Raw genomic sequence first — 19,322 nt, 5'->3', positions numbered from 1 at the left:
TGTTTATCTGCATGGCAGCAGGGCATTTGGGCGTTGCCAGGAAGGCGTTTTTATGTAGATTCCTCCTCTTTCAGCACTGCATTGTGGTGCAAGCAAAAGAAGCAAATCCTGTCTGGCTTCCTCTCCGGCCTTTATTCACCTCCCGTGTAGCTGTGAGTGTGTGAGCCTGCAGGGCCCCATGGAATTGCCTAGAAGTAGGCTGAATCGCTGCAAGGGCTGAACAGCAGTATCGGGCAGGCTCGGGCAACGCGCGGCCCGTTCGGGTTATCGCTTCTCGGCCTTTTGGCTAAGATCAAGTGTAGTATCTGTTCTTATCAGTTTAATATCTGATACGTCCCCTATCTGGGGACCATATATTAAATGGATTTTTAGAACAGGGAGATGGAAATAGAGCTTGCTCTGTCCACTCCACGCATTGACCTGGTATTGCAGTATTTCCAGGACCGGTGCACCCTTTCCTTATGTGTTGACTAAAAGCAGATTCCAAAAGTGTTTTTTGTCTTTGCTATTGTTTCTGTCTTTCTGAAGGGATCTCCCCTTTTAATCCCATTATTTCAACACCTGTTGGACAATGCATGAGTGATAATGAGCTCATTGATTAAATGCAATTAATGAATAGATTGCCACCTCTTGTTGTGTGTCGTCTGTGTTTCTGTGTTTCCGGCATTTCACATTGGAACACCTCATTCACCTTCCTTGTCTTCTCTCCGCCCTCCCTTTTAGGTAAGTTAAAGAGCTGCACCTGAGCCAGCCACTGATTGATTGATTGATTGATTGATTGATTGATTGATTGATGCAGCACAACAGTCAAATAGTGGAGTGGAGTAGGGGAACAGCAAACAGCCAATAAAGCAGCCCGCCCGCTCGCCTGCCCGCCACAATGGACCTACCTGTGTACACTAGATGGATGTGATGGAATGTACTGTCGTCCCTACATTTCAAGAAGAAGTAAGAATTGCAGTTGCAACAAAGCCTTGCTTGCCTACAAAGAGAGCAGCAATTTGGATTTGTTACTATGTTACCTAGAAGAATAACAAACTGTGCAAGGATGGAGGTTGTAGGAGCAAGGAGAAGTTGTCTGTAAAGTTGGTGGATGCCTATTTTCCATTTTGCAGTCCCTTGTCTCCCTCTTGTGGCCTCCTGGAGGCAACTAGCTGTGCAAAAAAAAGACAGCCTGGCGGCCGGCTGTTGCAGTGTTGCCCTCTCAGGCAACACTGAGTGACTGACTGAGCCTCACCGTCTTATATAAAGTTCAGACGGAACTTTGCACGTGTCATAGTGGAGCCCTCAGGATTCCAGAGCCAGCTTTCTGACATCATAATGGGGCCTCAGAGATAAAAGCCTGGGCCCAGGCAGTGTTGGTCAGTGCTGCTCAGCAGGCAGCACTGGACTGGACTGGATTACAGCTGATACAAGGTGTGAAGGAACAAGGGGTGGCTGTGGGCATGCACTTGCTGCCGCTGCCAGTGTTTATCTGCATGGCAGCAGGGCATTTGGGCGTTGCCAGGAAGGCGTTTTTATGTAGATTCCGCCTCTTTCAGCACTGCATTGTGGTGCAAGCAAAAGAAGCAAATCCTGTCTGGCTTCCTCTCCGGCCTTTATTCACCTCCCGTGTAGCTGTGAGTGTGTGAGCCTGCAGGGCCCCATGGAATTGCCTAGAAGTAGGCTGAATCGCTGCAAGGGCTGAACAGCAGTATCGGGCAGGCTCGGGCAACGCGCGGCCCGTTCGGGTTATCGCTTCTCGGCCTTTTGGCTAAGATCAAGTGTAGTATCTGTTCTTATCAGTTTAATATCTGATACGTCCCCTATCTGGGGACCATATATTAAATGGATTTTTAGAACAGGGAGATGGAAATAGAGCTTGCTCTGTCCACTCCACGCATTGACCTGGTATTGCAGTATTTCCAGGACCGGTGCACCCTTTCCTTATGTGTTGACTAAAAGCAGATTCCAAAAGTGTTTTTTGTCTTTGCTATTGTTTCTGTCTTTCTGAAGGGATCTCCCCTTTTAATCCCATTATTTCAACACCTGTTGGACAATGCATGAGTGATAATGAGCTCATTGATTAAATGCAATTAATGAATAGATTGCCACCTCTTGTTGTGTGTCGTCTGTGTTTCTGTGTTTCCGGCATTTCACATTGGAACACCTCATTCACCTTCCTTGTCTTCTCTCCGCCCTCCCTTTTAGGTAAGTTAAAGAGCTGCACCTGAGCCAGCCACTGATTGATTGATTGATTGATTGATTGATTGATTGATTGATTGATTGATTGATTGATTGATTGATTGATTGATGCAGCACAACAGTCAAATAGTGGAGTGGAGTAGGGGAACAGCAAACAGCCAATAAAGCAGCCCGCCCGCTCGCCTGCCCGCCACAATGGACCTACCTGTGTACACTAGATGGATGTGATGGAATGTACTGTCGTCCCTACATTTCAAGAAGAAGTAAGAATTGCAGTTGCAACAAAGCCTTGCTTGCCTACAAAGAGAGCAGCAATTTGGATTTGTTACTATGTTACCTAGAAGAATAACAAACTGTGCAAGGATGGAGGTTGTAGGAGCAAGGAGAAGTTGTCTGTAAAGTTGGTGGATGCCTATTTTCCATTTTGCAGTCCCTTGTCTCCCTCTTGTGGCCTCCTGGAGGCAACTAGCTGTGCAAAAAAAAGACAGCCTGGCGGCCGGCTGTTGCAGTGTTGCCCTCTCAGGCAACACTGAGTGACTGACTGAGCCTCACCGTCTTATATAAAGTTCAGACGGAACTTTGCACGTGTCATAGTGGAGCCCTCAGGATTCCAGAGCCAGCTTTCTGACATCATAATGGGGCCTCAGAGATAAAAGCCTGGGCCCAGGCAGTGTTGGTCAGTGCTGCTCAGCAGGCAGCACTGGACTGGACTGGATTACAGCTGATACAAGGTGTGAAGGAACAAGGGGTGGCTGTGGGCATGCACTTGCTGCCGCTGCCAGTGTTTATCTGCATGGCAGCAGGGCATTTGGGCGTTGCCAGGAAGGCGTTTTTATGTAGATTCCTCCTCTTTCAGCACTGCATTGTGGTGCAAGCAAAAGAAGCAAATCCTGTCTGGCTTCCTCTCCGGCCTTTATTCACCTCCCGTGTAGCTGTGAGTGTGTGAGCCTGCAGGGCCCCATGGAATTGCCTAGAAGTAGGCTGAATCGCTGCAAGGGCTGAACAGCAGTATCGGGCAGGCTCGGGCAACGCGCGGCCCGTTCGGGTTATCGCTTCTCGGCCTTTTGGCTAAGATCAAGTGTAGTATCTGTTCTTATCAGTTTAATATCTGATACGTCCCCTATCTGGGGACCATATATTAAATGGATTTTTAGAACAGGGAGATGGAAATAGAGCTTGCTCTGTCCACTCCACGCATTGACCTGGTATTGCAGTATTTCCAGGACCGGTGCACCCTTTCCTTATGTGTTGACTAAAAGCAGATTCCAAAAGTGTTTTTTGTCTTTGCTATTGTTTCTGTCTTTCTGAAGGGATCTCCCCTTTTAATCCCATTATTTCAACACCTGTTGGACAATGCATGAGTGATAATGAGCTCATTGATTAAATGCAATTAATGAATAGATTGCCACCTCTTGTTGTGTGTCGTCTGTGTTTCTGTGTTTCCGGCATTTCACATTGGAACACCTCATTCACCTTCCTTGTCTTCTCTCCGCCCTCCCTTTTAGGTAAGTTAAAGAGCTGCACCTGAGCCAGCCACTGATTGATTGATTGATTGATTGATTGATTGATTGATGCAGCACAACAGTCAAATAGTGGAGTGGAGTAGGGGAACAGCAAACAGCCAATAAAGCAGCCCGCCTGCCCGCCACAATGGACCTACCTGTGTACACTAGATGGATGTGATGGAATGTACTGTCGTCCCTACATTTCAAGAAGAAGTAAGAATTGCAGTTGCAACAAAGCCTTGCTTGCCTACAAAGAGAGCAGCAATTTGGATTTGTTACTATGTTACCTAGAAGAATAACAAACTGTGCAAGGATGGAGGTTGTAGGAGCAAGGAGAAGTTGTCTGTAAAGTTGGTGGATGCCTATTTTCCATTTTGCAGTCCCTTGTCTCCCTCTTGTGGCCTCCTGGAGGCAACTAGCTGTGCAAAAAAAAGACAGCCTGGCGGCCGGCTGTTGCAGTGTTGCCCTCTCAGGCAACACTGAGTGACTGACTGAGCCTCACCGTCTTATATAAAGTTCAGACGGAACTTTGCACGTGTCATAGTGGAGCCCTCAGGATTCCAGAGCCAGCTTTCTGACATCATAATGGGGCCTCAGAGATAAAAGCCTGGGCCCAGGCAGTGTTGGTCAGTGCTGCTCAGCAGGCAGCACTGGACTGGACTGGATTACAGCTGATACAAGGTGTGAAGGAACAAGGGGTGGCTGTGGGCATGCACTTGCTGCCGCTGCCAGTGTTTATCTGCATGGCAGCAGGGCATTTGGGCGTTGCCAGGAAGGCGTTTTTATGTAGATTCCTCCTCTTTCAGCACTGCATTGTGGTGCAAGCAAAAGAAGCAAATCCTGTCTGGCTTCCTCTCCGGCCTTTATTCACCTCCCGTGTAGCTGTGAGTGTGTGAGCCTGCAGGGCCCCATGGAATTGCCTAGAAGTAGGCTGAATCGCTGCAAGGGCTGAACAGCAGTATCGGGCAGGCTCGGGCAACGCGCGGCCCGTTCGGGTTATCGCTTCTCGGCCTTTTGGCTAAGATCAAGTGTAGTATCTGTTCTTATCAGTTTAATATCTGATACGTCCCCTATCTGGGGACCATATATTAAATGGATTTTTAGAACAGGGAGATGGAAATAGAGCTTGCTCTGTCCACTCCACGCATTGACCTGGTATTGCAGTATTTCCAGGACCGGTGCACCCTTTCCTTATGTGTTGACTAAAAGCAGATTCCAAAAGTGTTTTTTGTCTTTGCTATTGTTTCTGTCTTTCTGAAGGGATCTCCCCTTTTAATCCCATTATTTCAACACCTGTTGGACAATGCATGAGTGATAATGAGCTCATTGATTAAATGCAATTAATGAATAGATTGCCACCTCTTGTTGTGTGTCGTCTGTGTTTCTGTGTTTCCGGCATTTCACATTGGAACACCTCATTCACCTTCCTTGTCTTCTCTCCGCCCTCCCTTTTAGGTAAGTTAAAGAGCTGCACCTGAGCCAGCCACTGATTGATTGATTGATTGATTGATTGATTGATTGATTGATTGATTGATTGATTGATTGATGCAGCACAACAGTCAAATAGTGGAGTGGAGTAGGGGAACAGCAAACAGCCAATAAAGCAGCCCGCCCGCTCGCCTGCCCGCCACAATGGACCTACCTGTGTACACTAGATGGATGTGATGGAATGTACTGTCGTCCCTACATTTCAAGAAGAAGTAAGAATTGCAGTTGCAACAAAGCCTTGCTTGCCTACAAAGAGAGCAGCAATTTGGATTTGTTACTATGTTACCTAGAAGAATAACAAACTGTGCAAGGATGGAGGTTGTAGGAGCAAGGAGAAGTTGTCTGTAAAGTTGGTGGATGCCTATTTTCCATTTTGCAGTCCCTTGTCTCCCTCTTGTGGCCTCCTGGAGGCAACTAGCTGTGCAAAAAAAAGACAGCCTGGCGGCCGGCTGTTGCAGTGTTGCCCTCTCAGGCAACACTGAGTGACTGACTGAGCCTCACCGTCTTATATAAAGTTCAGACGGAACTTTGCACGTGTCATAGTGGAGCCCTCAGGATTCCAGAGCCAGCTTTCTGACATCATAATGGGGCCTCAGAGATAAAAGCCTGGGCCCAGGCAGTGTTGGTCAGTGCTGCTCAGCAGGCAGCACTGGACTGGACTGGATTACAGCTGATACAAGGTGTGAAGGAACAAGGGGTGGCTGTGGGCATGCACTTGCTGCCGCTGCCAGTGTTTATCTGCATGGCAGCAGGGCATTTGGGCGTTGCCAGGAAGGCGTTTTTATGTAGATTCCTCCTCTTTCAGCACTGCATTGTGGTGCAAGCAAAAGAAGCAAATCCTGTCTGGCTTCCTCTCCGGCCTTTATTCACCTCCCGTGTAGCTGTGAGTGTGTGAGCCTGCAGGGCCCCATGGAATTGCCTAGAAGTAGGCTGAATCGCTGCAAGGGCTGAACAGCAGTATCGGGCAGGCTCGGGCAACGCGCGGCCCGTTCGGGTTATCGCTTCTCGGCCTTTTGGCTAAGATCAAGTGTAGTATCTGTTCTTATCAGTTTAATATCTGATACGTCCCCTATCTGGGGACCATATATTAAATGGATTTTTAGAACAGGGAGATGGAAATAGAGCTTGCTCTGTCCACTCCACGCATTGACCTGGTATTGCAGTATTTCCAGGACCGGTGCACCCTTTCCTTATGTGTTGACTAAAAGCAGATTCCAAAAGTGTTTTTTGTCTTTGCTATTGTTTCTGTCTTTCTGAAGGGATCTCCCCTTTTAATCCCATTATTTCAACACCTGTTGGACAATGCATGAGTGATAATGAGCTCATTGATTAAATGCAATTAATGAATAGATTGCCACCTCTTGTTGTGTGTCGTCTGTGTTTCTGTGTTTCCGGCATTTCACATTGGAACACCTCATTCACCTTCCTTGTCTTCTCTCCGCCCTCCCTTTTAGGTAAGTTAAAGAGCTGCACCTGAGCCAGCCACTGATTGATTGATTGATTGATTGATTGATTGATTGATTGATTGATTGATTGATTGATTGATGCAGCACAACAGTCAAATAGTGGAGTGGAGTAGGGGAACAGCAAACAGCCAATAAAGCAGCCCGCCCGCTCGCCTGCCCGCCACAATGGACCTACCTGTGTACACTAGATGGATGTGATGGAATGTACTGTCGTCCCTACATTTCAAGAAGAAGTAAGAATTGCAGTTGCAACAAAGCCTTGCTTGCCTACAAAGAGAGCAGCAATTTGGATTTGTTACTATGTTACCTAGAAGAATAACAAACTGTGCAAGGATGGAGGTTGTAGGAGCAAGGAGAAGTTGTCTGTAAAGTTGGTGGATGCCTATTTTCCATTTTGCAGTCCCTTGTCTCCCTCTTGTGGCCTCCTGGAGGCAACTAGCTGTGCAAAAAAAAGACAGCCTGGTGGCCGGCTGTTGCAGTGTTGCCCTCTCAGGCAACACTGAGTGACTGACTGAGCCTCACCGTCTTATATAAAGTTCAGACGGAACTTTGCACGTGTCATAGTGGAGCCCTCAGGATTCCAGAGCCAGCTTTCTGACATCATAATGGGGCCTCAGAGATAAAAGCCTGGGCCCAGGCAGTGTTGGTCAGTGCTGCTCAGCAGGCAGCACTGGACTGGACTGGATTACAGCTGATACAAGGTGTGAAGGAACAAGGGGTGGCTGTGGGCATGCACTTGCTGCCGCTGCCAGTGTTTATCTGCATGGCAGCAGGGCATTTGGGCGTTGCCAGGAAGGCGTTTTTATGTAGATTCCTCCTCTTTCAGCACTGCATTGTGGTGCAAGCAAAAGAAGCAAATCCTGTCTGGCTTCCTCTCCGGCCTTTATTCACCTCCCGTGTAGCTGTGAGTGTGTGAGCCTGCAGGGCCCCATGGAATTGCCTAGAAGTAGGCTGAATCGCTGCAAGGGCTGAACAGCAGTATCGGGCAGGCTCGGGCAACGCGCGGCCCGTTCGGGTTATCGCTTCTCGGCCTTTTGGCTAAGATCAAGTGTAGTATCTGTTCTTATCAGTTTAATATCTGATACGTCCCCTATCTGGGGACCATATATTAAATGGATTTTTAGAACAGGGAGATGGAAATAGAGCTTGCTCTGTCCACTCCACGCATTGACCTGGTATTGCAGTATTTCCAGGACCGGTGCACCCTTTCCTTATGTGTTGACTAAAAGCAGATTCCAAAAGTGTTTTTTGTCTTTGCTATTGTTTCTGTCTTTCTGAAGGGATCTCCCCTTTTAATCCCATTATTTCAACACCTGTTGGACAATGCATGAGTGATAATGAGCTCATTGATTAAATGCAATTAATGAATAGATTGCCACCTCTTGTTGTGTGTCGTCTGTGTTTCTGTGTTTCCGGCATTTCACATTGGAACACCTCATTCACCTTCCTTGTCTTCTCTCCGCCCTCCCTTTTAGGTAAGTTAAAGAGCTGCACCTGAGCCAGCCACTGATTGATTGATTGATTGATTGATTGATTGATTGATTGATTGATTGATGCAGCACAACAGTCAAATAGTGGAGTGGAGTAGGGGAACAGCAAACAGCCAATAAAGCAGCCCGCCCGCTCGCCTGCCCGCCACAATGGACCTACCTGTGTACACTAGATGGATGTGATGGAATGTACTGTCGTCCCTACATTTCAAGAAGAAGTAAGAATTGCAGTTGCAACAAAGCCTTGCTTGCCTACAAAGAGAGCAGCAATTTGGATTTGTTACTATGTTACCTAGAAGAATAACAAACTGTGCAAGGATGGAGGTTGTAGGAGCAAGGAGAAGTTGTCTGTAAAGTTGGTGGATGCCTATTTTCCATTTTGCAGTCCCTTGTCTCCCTCTTGTGGCCTCCTGGAGGCAACTAGCTGTGCAAAAAAAAGACAGCCTGGCGGCCGGCTGTTGCAGTGTTGCCCTCTCAGGCAACACTGAGTGACTGACTGAGCCTCACCGTCTTATATAAAGTTCAGACGGAACTTTGCACGTGTCATAGTGGAGCCCTCAGGATTCCAGAGCCAGCTTTCTGACATCATAATGGGGCCTCAGAGATAAAAGCCTGGGCCCAGGCAGTGTTGGTCAGTGCTGCTCAGCAGGCAGCACTGGACTGGACTGGATTACAGCTGATACAAGGTGTGAAGGAACAAGGGGTGGCTGTGGGCATGCACTTGCTGCCGCTGCCAGTGTTTATCTGCATGGCAGCAGGGCATTTGGGCGTTGCCAGGAAGGCGTTTTTATGTAGATTCCTCCTCTTTCAGCACTGCATTGTGGTGCAAGCAAAAGAAGCAAATCCTGTCTGGCTTCCTCTCCGGCCTTTATTCACCTCCCGTGTAGCTGTGAGTGTGTGAGCCTGCAGGGCCCCATGGAATTGCCTAGAAGTAGGCTGAATCGCTGCAAGGGCTGAACAGCAGTATCGGGCAGGCTCGGGCAACGCGCGGCCCGTTCGGGTTATCGCTTCTCGGCCTTTTGGCTAAGATCAAGTGTAGTATCTGTTCTTATCAGTTTAATATCTGATACGTCCCCTATCTGGGGACCATATATTAAATGGATTTTTAGAACAGGGAGATGGAAATAGAGCTTGCTCTGTCCACTCCACGCATTGACCTGGTATTGCAGTATTTCCAGGACCGGTGCACCCTTTCCTTATGTGTTGACTAAAAGCAGATTCCAAAAGTGTTTTTTGTCTTTGCTATTGTTTCTGTCTTTCTGAAGGGATCTCCCCTTTTAATCCCATTATTTCAACACCTGTTGGACAATGCATGAGTGATAATGAGCTCATTGATTAAATGCAATTAATGAATAGATTGCCACCTCTTGTTGTGTGTCGTCTGTGTTTCTGTGTTTCCGGCATTTCACATTGGAACACCTCATTCACCTTCCTTGTCTTCTCTCCGCCCTCCCTTTTAGGTAAGTTAAAGAGCTGCACCTGAGCCAGCCACTGATTGATTGATTGATTGATTGATTGATTGATTGATTGATTGATTGATTGATTGATTGATTGATTGATTGATGCAGCACAACAGTCAAATAGTGGAGTGGAGTAGGGGAACAGCAAACAGCCAATAAAGCAGCCCGCCCGCTCGCCTGCCCGCCACAATGGACCTACCTGTGTACACTAGATGGATGTGATGGAATGTACTGTCGTCCCTACATTTCAAGAAGAAGTAAGAATTGCAGTTGCAACAAAGCCTTGCTTGCCTACAAAGAGAGCAGCAATTTGGATTTGTTACTATGTTACCTAGAAGAATAACAAACTGTGCAAGGATGGAGGTTGTAGGAGCAAGGAGAAGTTGTCTGTAAAGTTGGTGGATGCCTATTTTCCATTTTGCAGTCCCTTGTCTCCCTCTTGTGGCCTCCTGGAGGCAACTAGCTGTGCAAAAAAAAGACAGCCTGGCGGCCGGCTGTTGCAGTGTTGCCCTCTCAGGCAACACTGAGTGACTGACTGAGCCTCACCGTCTTATATAAAGTTCAGACGGAACTTTGCACGTGTCATAGTGGAGCCCTCAGGATTCCAGAGCCAGCTTTCTGACATCATAATGGGGCCTCAGAGATAAAAGCCTGGGCCCAGGCAGTGTTGGTCAGTGCTGCTCAGCAGGCAGCACTGGACTGGACTGGATTACAGCTGATACAAGGTGTGAAGGAACAAGGGGTGGCTGTGGGCATGCACTTGCTGCCGCTGCCAGTGTTTATCTGCATGGCAGCAGGGCATTTGGGCGTTGCCAGGAAGGCGTTTTTATGTAGATTCCTCCTCTTTCAGCACTGCATTGTGGTGCAAGCAAAAGAAGCAAATCCTGTCTGGCTTCCTCTCCGGCCTTTATTCACCTCCCGTGTAGCTGTGAGTGTGTGAGCCTGCAGGGCCCCATGGAATTGCCTAGAAGTAGGCTGAATCGCTGCAAGGGCTGAACAGCAGTATCGGGCAGGCTCGGGCAACGCGCGGCCCGTTCGGGTTATCGCTTCTCGGCCTTTTGGCTAAGATCAAGTGTAGTATCTGTTCTTATCAGTTTAATATCTGATACGTCCCCTATCTGGGGACCATATATTAAATGGATTTTTAGAACAGGGAGATGGAAATAGAGCTTGCTCTGTCCACTCCACGCATTGACCTGGTATTGCAGTATTTCCAGGACCGGTGCACCCTTTCCTTATGTGTTGACTAAAAGCAGATTCCAAAAGTGTTTTTTGTCTTTGCTATTGTTTCTGTCTTTCTGAAGGGATCTCCCCTTTTAATCCCATTATTTCAACACCTGTTGGACAATGCATGAGTGATAATGAGCTCATTGATTAAATGCAATTAATGAATAGATTGCCACCTCTTGTTGTGTGTCGTCTGTGTTTCTGTGTTTCCGGCATTTCACATTGGAACACCTCATTCACCTTCCTTGTCTTCTCTCCGCCCTCCCTTTTAGGTAAGTTAAAGAGCTGCACCTGAGCCAGCCACTTGATTGATTGATTGATTGATTGATTGATTGATTGATTGATTGATTGATTGATTGATTGATGCAGCACAACAGTCAAATAGTGGAGTGGAGTAGGGGAACAGCAAACAGCCAATAAAGCAGCCCGCCCGCTCGCCTGCCCGCCACAATGGACCTACCTGTGTACACTAGATGGATGTGATGGAATGTACTGTCGTCCCTACATTTCAAGAAGAAGTAAGAATTGCAGTTGCAACAAAGCCTTGCTTGCCTACAAAGAGAGCAGCAATTTGGATTTGTTACTATGTTACCTAGAAGAATAACAAACTGTGCAAGGATGGAGGTTGTAGGAGCAAGGAGAAGTTGTCTGTAAAGTTGGTGGATGCCTATTTTCCATTTTGCAGTCCCTTGTCTCCCTCTTGTGGCCTCCTGGAGGCAACTAGCTGTGCAAAAAAAAGACAGCCTGGCGGCCGGCTGTTGCAGTGTTGCCCTCTCAGGCAACACTGAGTGACTGACTGAGCCTCACCGTCTTATATAAAGTTCAGACGGAACTTTGCACGTGTCATAGTGGAGCCCTCAGGATTCCAGAGCCAGCTTTCTGACATCATAATGGGGCCTCAGAGATAAAAGCCTGGGCCCAGGCAGTGTTGGTCAGTGCTGCTCAGCAGGCAGCACTGGACTGGACTGGATTACAGCTGATACAAGGTGTGAAGGAACAAGGGGTGGCTGTGGGCATGCACTTGCTGCCGCTGCCAGTGTTTATCTGCATGGCAGCAGGGCATTTGGGCGTTGCCAGGAAGGCGTTTTTATGTAGATTCCTCCTCTTTCAGCACTGCATTGTGGTGCAAGCAAAAGAAGCAAATCCTGTCTGGCTTCCTCTCCGGCCTTTATTCACCTCCCGTGTAGCTGTGAGTGTGTGAGCCTGCAGGGCCCCATGGAATTGCCTAGAAGTAGGCTGAATCGCTGCAAGGGCTGAACAGCAGTATCGGGCAGGCTCGGGCAACGCGCGGCCCGTTCGGGTTATCGCTTCTCGGCCTTTTGGCTAAGATCAAGTGTAGTATCTGTTCTTATCAGTTTAATATCTGATACGTCCCCTATCTGGGGACCATATATTAAATGGATTTTTAGAACAGGGAGATGGAAATAGAGCTTGCTCTGTCCACTCCACGCATTGACCTGGTATTGCAGTATTTCCAGGACCGGTGCACCCTTTCCTTATGTGTTGACTAAAAGCAGATTCCAAAAGTGTTTTTTGTCTTTGCTATTGTTTCTGTCTTTCTGAAGGGATCTCCCCTTTTAATCCCATTATTTCAACACCTGTTGGACAATGCATGAGTGATAATGAGCTCATTGATTAAATGCAATTAATGAATAGATTGCCACCTCTTGTTGTGTGTCGTCTGTGTTTCTGTGTTTCCGGCATTTCACATTGGAACACCTCATTCACCTTCCTTGTCTTCTCTCCGCCCTCCCTTTTAGGTAAGTTAAAGAGCTGCACCTGAGCCAGCCACTGATTGATTGATTGATTGATTGATTGATTGATTGATTGATTGATTGATGCAGCACAACAGTCAAATAGTGGAGTGGAGTAGGGGAACAGCAAACAGCCAATAAAGCAGCCCGCCCGCTCGCCTGCCCGCCACAATGGACCTACCTGTGTACACTAGATGGATGTGATGGAATGTACTGTCGTCCCTACATTTCAAGAAGAAGTAAGAATTGCAGTTGCAACAAAGCCTTGCTTGCCTACAAAGAGAGCAGCAATTTGGATTTGTTACTATGTTACCTAGAAGAATAACAAACTGTGCAAGGATGGAGGTTGTAGGAGCAAGGAGAAGTTGTCTGTAAAGTTGGTGGATGCCTATTTTCCATTTTGCAGTCCCTTGTCTCCCTCTTGTGGCCTCCTGGAGGCAACTAGCTGTGCAAAAAAAAGAAAGCCTGGCGGCCGGCTGTTGCAGTGTTGCCCTCTCAGGCAACACTGAGTGACTGACTGAGCCTCACCGTCTTATATAAAGTTCAGACGGAACTTTGCACGTGTCATAGTGGAGCCCTCAGGATTCCAGAGCCAGCTTTCTGACATCATAATGGGGCCTCAGAGATAAAAGCCTGGGCCCAGGCAGTGTTGGTCAGTGCTGCTCAGCAGGCAGCACTGGACTGGACTGGATTACAGCTGATACAAGGTGTGAAGGAACAAGGGGTGGCTGTGGGCATGCACTTGCTGCCGCTGCCAGTGTTTATCTGCATGGCAGCAGGGCATTTGGGCGTTGCCAGGAAGGCGTTTTTATGTAGATTCCTCCTCTTTCAGCACTGCATTGTGGTGCAAGCAAAAGAAGCAAATCCTGTCTGGCTTCCTCTCCGGCCTTTATTCACCTCCCGTGTAGCTGTGAGTGTGTGAGCCTGCAGGGCCCCATGGAATTGCCTAGAAGTAGGCTGAATCGCTGCAAGGGCTGAACAGCAGTATCGGGCAGGCTCGGGCAACGCGCGGCCCGTTCGGGTTATCGCTTCTCGGCCTTTTGGCTAAGATCAAGTGTAGTATCTGTTCTTATCAGTTTAATATCTGATACGTCCCCTATCTGGGGACCATATATTAAATGGATTTTTAGAACAGGGAGATGGAAATAGAGCTTGCTCTGTCCACTCCACGCATTGACCTGGTATTGCAGTATTTCCAGGACCGGTGCACCCTTTCCTTATGTGTTGACTAAAAGCAGATTCCAAAAGTGTTTTTTGTCTTTGCTATTGTTTCTGTCTTTCTGAAGGGATCTCCCCTTTTAATCCCATTATTTCAACACCTGTTGGACAATGCATGAGTGATAATGAGCTCATTGATTAAATGCAATTAATGAATAGATTGCCACCTCTTGTTGTGTGTCGTCTGTGTTTCTGTGTTTCCGGCATTTCACATTGGAACACCTCATTCACCTTCCTTGTCTTCTCTCCGCCCTCCCTTTTAGGTAAGTTAAAGAGCTGCACCTGAGCCAGCCACTGATTGATTGATTGATTGATTGATTGATTGATTGATTGATTGATTGATTGATTGATGCAGCACAACAGTCAAATAGTGGAGTGGAGTAGGGGAACAGCAAACAGCCAATAAAGCAGCCCGCCCGCTCGCCTGCCCGCCACAATGGACCTACCTGTGTACACTAGATGGATGTGATGGAATGTACTGTCGTCCCTACATTTCAAGAAGAAGTAAGAATTGCAGTTGCAACAAAGCCTTGATTGCCTACAAAGAGAGCAGCAATTTGGATTTGTTACTATGTTACCTAGAAGAATAACAAACTGTGCAAGGATGGAGGTTGTAGGAGCAAGGAGAAGTTGTCTGTAAAGTTGGTGGATGCCTATTTTCCATTTTGCAGTCCCTTGTCTCCCTCTTGTGGCCTCCTGGAGGAAACTAGCTGTGCAAAAAAAAGACAGCCTGGCGGCCGGCTGTTGCAGTGTTGCCCTCTCAGGCAACACTGAGTGACTGACTGAGCCTCACCGTCTTATATAAAGTTCAGACGGAACTTTGCACGTGTCATAGTGGAGCCCTCAGGATTCCAGAGCCAGCTTTCTGACATCATAATGGGGCCTCAGAGATAAAAGCCTGGGCCCAGGCAGTGTTGGTCAGTGCTGCTCAGCAGGCAGCACTGGACTGGACTGGATTACAGCTGATACAAGGTGTGAAGGAACAAGGGGTGGCTGTGGGCATGCACTTGCTGCCGCTGCCAGTGTTTATCTGCATGGCAGCAGGGCATTTGGGCGTTGCCAGGAAGGCGTTTTTATGTAGATTCCTCCTCTTTCAGCACTGCATTGTGGTGCAAGCAAAAGAAGCAAATCCTGTCTGGCTTCCTCTCCGGCCTTTATTCACCTCCCGTGTAGCTGTGAGTGTGTGAGCCTGCAGGGCCCCATGGAATTGCCTAGAAGTAGGCTGAATCGCTGCAAGGGCTGAACAGCAGTATCGGGCAGGCTCGGGCAACGCGCGGCCCGTTCGGGTTATCGCTTCTCGGCCTTTTGGCTAAGATCAAGTGTAGTATCTGTTCTTATCAGTTTAATATCTGATACGTCCCCTATCCGGGGACCATATATTAAATGGATTTTTAGAACAGGGAGATGGAAATAGAGCTTGCTCTGTCCACTCCACGCATTGACCTGGTATTGCAGTATTTCCAGGACCGGTGCACCCTTTCCTTATGTGTTGACTAAAAGCAGATTCCAAAAGTGTTTTTTGTCTTTGCTATTGTTTCTGTCTTTCTGAAGGGATCTCCCCTTTTAATCCCATTATTTCAACACCTGTTGGACAATGCATGAGTGATAATGAGCTCATTGATTAAATGCAATTAATGAATAGATTGCCACCTCTTGTTGTGTGTCGTCTGTGTTTCTGTGTTTCCGGCATTTCACATTGGAACACCTCATTCACCTTCCTTGTCTTCTCTCCGCCCTCCCTTTTAGGTAAGTTAAAGAGCTGCACCTGAGCCAGCCACTGATTGATTGATTGATTGATTGATTGATTGATTGATTGATTGATTGATTGATGCAGCACAACAGTCAAATAGTGGAGTAGGGGAACAGCAAACAGCCAATAAAGCAGCCCGCCCGCTCGCCTGCCCGCCACAATGGACCTACCTGTGTACACTAGATGGATGTGATGGAATGTACTGTCGTCCCTACATTTCAAGAAGAAGTAAGAATTGCAGTTGCAACAAAGCCTTGCTTGCCTACAAAGAGAGCAGCAATTTGGATTTGTTACTATGTTACCTAGAAGAATAACAAACTGTGCAAGGATGGAGGTTGTAGGAGCAAGGAGAAGTTGTCTGTAAAGTTGGTGGATGCCTATTTTCCATTTTGCAGTCCCTTGTCTCCCTCTTGTGGCCTCCTGGAGGCAACTAGCTGTGCAAAAAAAAGACAGCCTGGCGGCCGGCTGTTGCAGTGTTGCCCTCTCAGGCAACACTGAGTGACTGACTGAGCCTCACCGTCTTATATAAAGTTCAGACGGAACTTTGCACGTGTCATAGTGGAGCCCTCAGGATTCCAGAGCCAGCTTTCTGACATCATAATGGGGCCTCAGAGATAAAAGCCTGGGCCCAGGCAGTGTTGGTCAGTGCTGCTCAGCAGGCAGCACTGGACTGGACTGGATTACAGCTGATACAAGGTGTGAAGGAACAAGGGGTGGCTGTGGGCATGCACTTGCTGCCGCTGCCAGTGTTTATCTGCATGGCAGCAGGGCATTTGGGCGTTGCCAGGAAGGCGTTTTTATGTAGATTACTCCTCTTTCAGCACTGCATTGTGGTGCAAGCAAAAGAAGCAAATCCTGTCTGGCTTCCTCTCCGGCCTTTATTCACCTCCCGTGTAGCTGTGAGTGTGTGAGCCTGCAGGGCCCCATGGAATTGCCTAGAAGTAGGCTGAATCGCTGCAAGGGCTGAACAGCAGTATCGGGCAGGCTCGGGCAACGCGCGGCCCGTTCGGGTTATCGCTTCTCGGCCTTTTGGCTAAGATCAAGTGTAGTATCTGTTCTTATCAGTTTAATATCTGATACGTCCCCTATCTGGGGACCATATATTAAATGGATTTTTAGAACAGGGAGATGGAAATAGAGCTTGCTCTGTCCACTCCACGCATTGACCTGGTATTGCAGTATTTCCAGGACCGGTGCACCCTTTCCTTATGTGTTGACTAAAAGCAGATTCCAAAAGTGTTTTTTGTCTTTGCTATTGTTTCTGTCTTTCTGAAGGGATCTCCCCTTTTAATCCCATTATTTCAACACCTGTTGGACAATGCATGAGTGATAATGAGCTCATTGATTAAATGCAATTAATGAATAGATTGCCACCTCTTGTTGTGTGTCGTCTGTGTTTCTGTGTTTCCGGCATTTCACATTGGAACACCTCATTCACCTTCCTTGTCTTCTCTCCGCCCTCCCTTTTAGGTAAGTTAAAGAGCTGCACCTGAGCCAGCCACTGATTGATTGCTTGATTGATTGATTGATTGATTGATTGATTGATTGATGCAGCACAACAGTCAAATAGTGGAGTGGAGTAGGGGAACAGCAAACAGCCAATAAAGCAGCCCGCCCACTCGCCTGCCCGCCACAATGGACCTACCTGTGTACACTAGATGGATGTGATGGAATGTACTGTCGTCCCTACATTTCAAGAAGAAGTAAGAATTGCAGTTGCAACAAAGCCTTGCTTGCCTACAAAGAGAGCAGCAATTTGGATTTGTTACTATGTTACCTAGAAGAATAACAAACTGTGCAAGGATGGAGGTTGTAGGAGCAAGGAGAAGTTGTCTGTAAAGTTGGTGGATGCCTATTTTCCATTTTGCAGTCCCTTGTCTCCCTCTTGTGGCCTCCTGGAGGCAACTAGCTGTGCAAAAAAAAGACAGCCTGGCGGCCGGCTGTTGCAGTGTTGCCCTCTCAGGCAACACTGAGTGACTGACTGAGCCTCACCGTCTTATATAAAGTTCAGACGGAACTTTGCACGTGTCATAGTGGAGCCCTCAGGATTCCAGAGCCAGCTTTCTGACATCATAATGGGGCCTCAGAGATAAAAGCCTGGGCCCAGGCAGTGTTGGTCAGTGCTGCTCAGCAGGCAGCACTGGACTGGACTGGATTACAGCTGATACAAGGTGTGAAGGAACAAGGGGTGGCTGTGGGCATGCACTTGCTGCCGCTGCCAGTGTTTATCTGCATGGCAGCAGGGCATTTGGGCGTTGCCAGGAAGGCGTTTTTATGTAGATTCCTCCTCTTTCAGCACTGCATTGTGGTGCAAGCAAAAGAAGCAAATCCTGTCTGGCTTCCTCTCCGGCCTTTATTCACCTCCCGTGTAGCTGTGAGTGTGTGAGCCTGCAGGGCCCCATGGAATTGCCTAGAAGTAGGCTGAATCGCTGCAAGGGCTGAACAGCAGTATCGGGCAGGCTCGGGCAACGCGCGGCCCGTTCGGGTTATCGCTTCTCGGCCTTTTGGCTAAGATCAAGTGTAGTATCTGTTCTTATCAGTTTAATATCTGATACGTCCCCTATCTGGGGACCATATATTAAATGGATTTTTAGAACAGGGAGATGGAAATAGAGCTTGCTCTGTCCACTCCACGCATTGACCTGGTATTGCAGTATTTCCAGGACCGGTGCACCCTTTCCTTATGTGTTGACTAAAAGCAGATTCCAAAAGTGTTTTTTGTCTTTGCTATTGTTTCTGTCTTTCTGAAGGGATCTCCCCTTTTAATCCCATTATTTCAACACCTGTTGGACAATGCATGAGTGATAATGAGCTCATTGATTAAATGCAATTAATGAATAGATTGCCACCTCTTGTTGTGTGTCGTCTGTGTTTCTGTGTTTCCGGCATTTCACATTGGAACACCTCATTCACCTTCCTTGTCTTCTCTCCGCCCTCCCTTTTAGGTAAGTTAAAGAGCTGCACCTGAGCCAGCCACTGATTGATTGATTGATTGATTGATTGATTGATTGATTGATTGATTGATTGATTGATTGATTGATTGATTGATTGATGCAGCACAACAGTCAAATAGTGGAGTGGAGTAGGGGAACAGCAAACAGCCAATAAAGCAGCCCGCCCGCTCGCCTGCCCGCCACAATGGACCTACCTGTGTACACTAGATGGATGTGATGGAATGTACTGTCGTCCCTACATTTCAAGAAGAAGTAAGAATTGCAGTTGCAACAAAGCCTTGCTTGCCTACAAAGAGAGCAGCAATTTGGATTTGTTACTATGTTACCTAGAAGAATAACAAACTGTGCAAGGATGGAGGTTGTAGGAGCAAGGAGAAGTTGTCTGTAAAGTTGGTGGATGCCTATTTTCCATTTTGCAGTCCCTTGTCTCCCTCTTGTGGCCTCCTGGAGGCAACTAGCTGTGCAAAAAAAAGACAGCCTGGCGGCCGGCTGTTGCAGTGTTGCCCTCTCAGGCAACACTGAGTGACTGACTGAGCCTCACCGTCTTATATAAAGTTCAGACGGAACTTTGCACGTGTCATAGTGGAGCCCTCAGGATTCCAGAGCCAGCTTTCTGACATCATAATGGGGCCTCAGAGATAAAAGCCTGGGCCCAGGCAGTGTTGGTCAGTGCTGCTCAGCAGGCAGCACTGGACTGGACTGGATTACAGCTGATACAAGGTGTGAAGGAACAAGGGGTGGCTGTGGGCATGCACTTGCTGCCGCTGCCAGTGTTTATCTGCATGGCAGCAGGGCATTTGGGCGTTGCCAGGAAGGCGTTTTTATG

At 47.7% G+C, this 19,322-nt stretch overlaps 13 non-coding genes across 13 annotated transcripts; all 13 read left to right on the top strand.

The window, feature by feature from the left end:
• Positions 1 to 266: 266 nt before the first annotated feature.
• LOC142695345 (U2 spliceosomal RNA) lies at positions 267 to 457 on the top strand. Its single transcript, XR_012863471.1, has one exon. It is a non-coding gene; the product is annotated as a U2 spliceosomal RNA (small nuclear RNA).
• Positions 458 to 1,733: 1,276 nt separating this feature from the next.
• On the top strand, positions 1,734 to 1,924 carry LOC142695344 (U2 spliceosomal RNA). The gene has a single exon (XR_012863470.1). It is a non-coding gene; the product is annotated as a U2 spliceosomal RNA (small nuclear RNA).
• A 1,308-nt stretch (positions 1,925 to 3,232) lies between these two features.
• On the top strand, positions 3,233 to 3,423 carry LOC142695343 (U2 spliceosomal RNA). Its single transcript, XR_012863469.1, has one exon. It is a non-coding gene; the product is annotated as a U2 spliceosomal RNA (small nuclear RNA).
• Positions 3,424 to 4,687: 1,264 nt separating this feature from the next.
• On the top strand, positions 4,688 to 4,878 carry LOC142695342 (U2 spliceosomal RNA). The gene has a single exon (XR_012863468.1). It is a non-coding gene; the product is annotated as a U2 spliceosomal RNA (small nuclear RNA).
• A 1,296-nt stretch (positions 4,879 to 6,174) lies between these two features.
• Positions 6,175 to 6,365, top strand: LOC142695341 (U2 spliceosomal RNA). Its single transcript, XR_012863467.1, has one exon. It is a non-coding gene; the product is annotated as a U2 spliceosomal RNA (small nuclear RNA).
• Positions 6,366 to 7,661: 1,296 nt separating this feature from the next.
• On the top strand, positions 7,662 to 7,852 carry LOC142695340 (U2 spliceosomal RNA). Its single transcript, XR_012863466.1, has one exon. It is a non-coding gene; the product is annotated as a U2 spliceosomal RNA (small nuclear RNA).
• Positions 7,853 to 9,136: 1,284 nt separating this feature from the next.
• Positions 9,137 to 9,327, top strand: LOC142695339 (U2 spliceosomal RNA). Its single transcript, XR_012863465.1, has one exon. It is a non-coding gene; the product is annotated as a U2 spliceosomal RNA (small nuclear RNA).
• Positions 9,328 to 10,635: 1,308 nt separating this feature from the next.
• Positions 10,636 to 10,826, top strand: LOC142695338 (U2 spliceosomal RNA). Its single transcript, XR_012863464.1, has one exon. It is a non-coding gene; the product is annotated as a U2 spliceosomal RNA (small nuclear RNA).
• Positions 10,827 to 12,123: 1,297 nt separating this feature from the next.
• On the top strand, positions 12,124 to 12,314 carry LOC142695336 (U2 spliceosomal RNA). Its single transcript, XR_012863462.1, has one exon. It is a non-coding gene; the product is annotated as a U2 spliceosomal RNA (small nuclear RNA).
• Positions 12,315 to 13,598: 1,284 nt separating this feature from the next.
• LOC142695334 (U2 spliceosomal RNA) lies at positions 13,599 to 13,789 on the top strand. The gene has a single exon (XR_012863461.1). It is a non-coding gene; the product is annotated as a U2 spliceosomal RNA (small nuclear RNA).
• A 1,292-nt stretch (positions 13,790 to 15,081) lies between these two features.
• Positions 15,082 to 15,272, top strand: LOC142695510 (U2 spliceosomal RNA). The gene has a single exon (XR_012863620.1). It is a non-coding gene; the product is annotated as a U2 spliceosomal RNA (small nuclear RNA).
• A 1,283-nt stretch (positions 15,273 to 16,555) lies between these two features.
• Positions 16,556 to 16,746, top strand: LOC142695333 (U2 spliceosomal RNA). Its single transcript, XR_012863460.1, has one exon. It is a non-coding gene; the product is annotated as a U2 spliceosomal RNA (small nuclear RNA).
• A 1,284-nt stretch (positions 16,747 to 18,030) lies between these two features.
• LOC142695332 (U2 spliceosomal RNA) lies at positions 18,031 to 18,221 on the top strand. The gene has a single exon (XR_012863459.1). It is a non-coding gene; the product is annotated as a U2 spliceosomal RNA (small nuclear RNA).
• The last annotated feature ends 1,101 nt before the right edge of the window (positions 18,222 to 19,322 follow it).

Source organism: Rhinoderma darwinii (genome assembly GCF_050947455.1).
Source record: "Rhinoderma darwinii isolate aRhiDar2 chromosome 5 unlocalized genomic scaffold, aRhiDar2.hap1 SUPER_5_unloc_47, whole genome shotgun sequence".
Lineage (NCBI taxonomy): Eukaryota > Metazoa > Chordata > Amphibia > Anura > Rhinodermatidae > Rhinoderma > Rhinoderma darwinii.
Note: the sequence above shows the minus strand (reverse complement) of the source record. Positions and strands in the feature narration are given on the sequence as shown.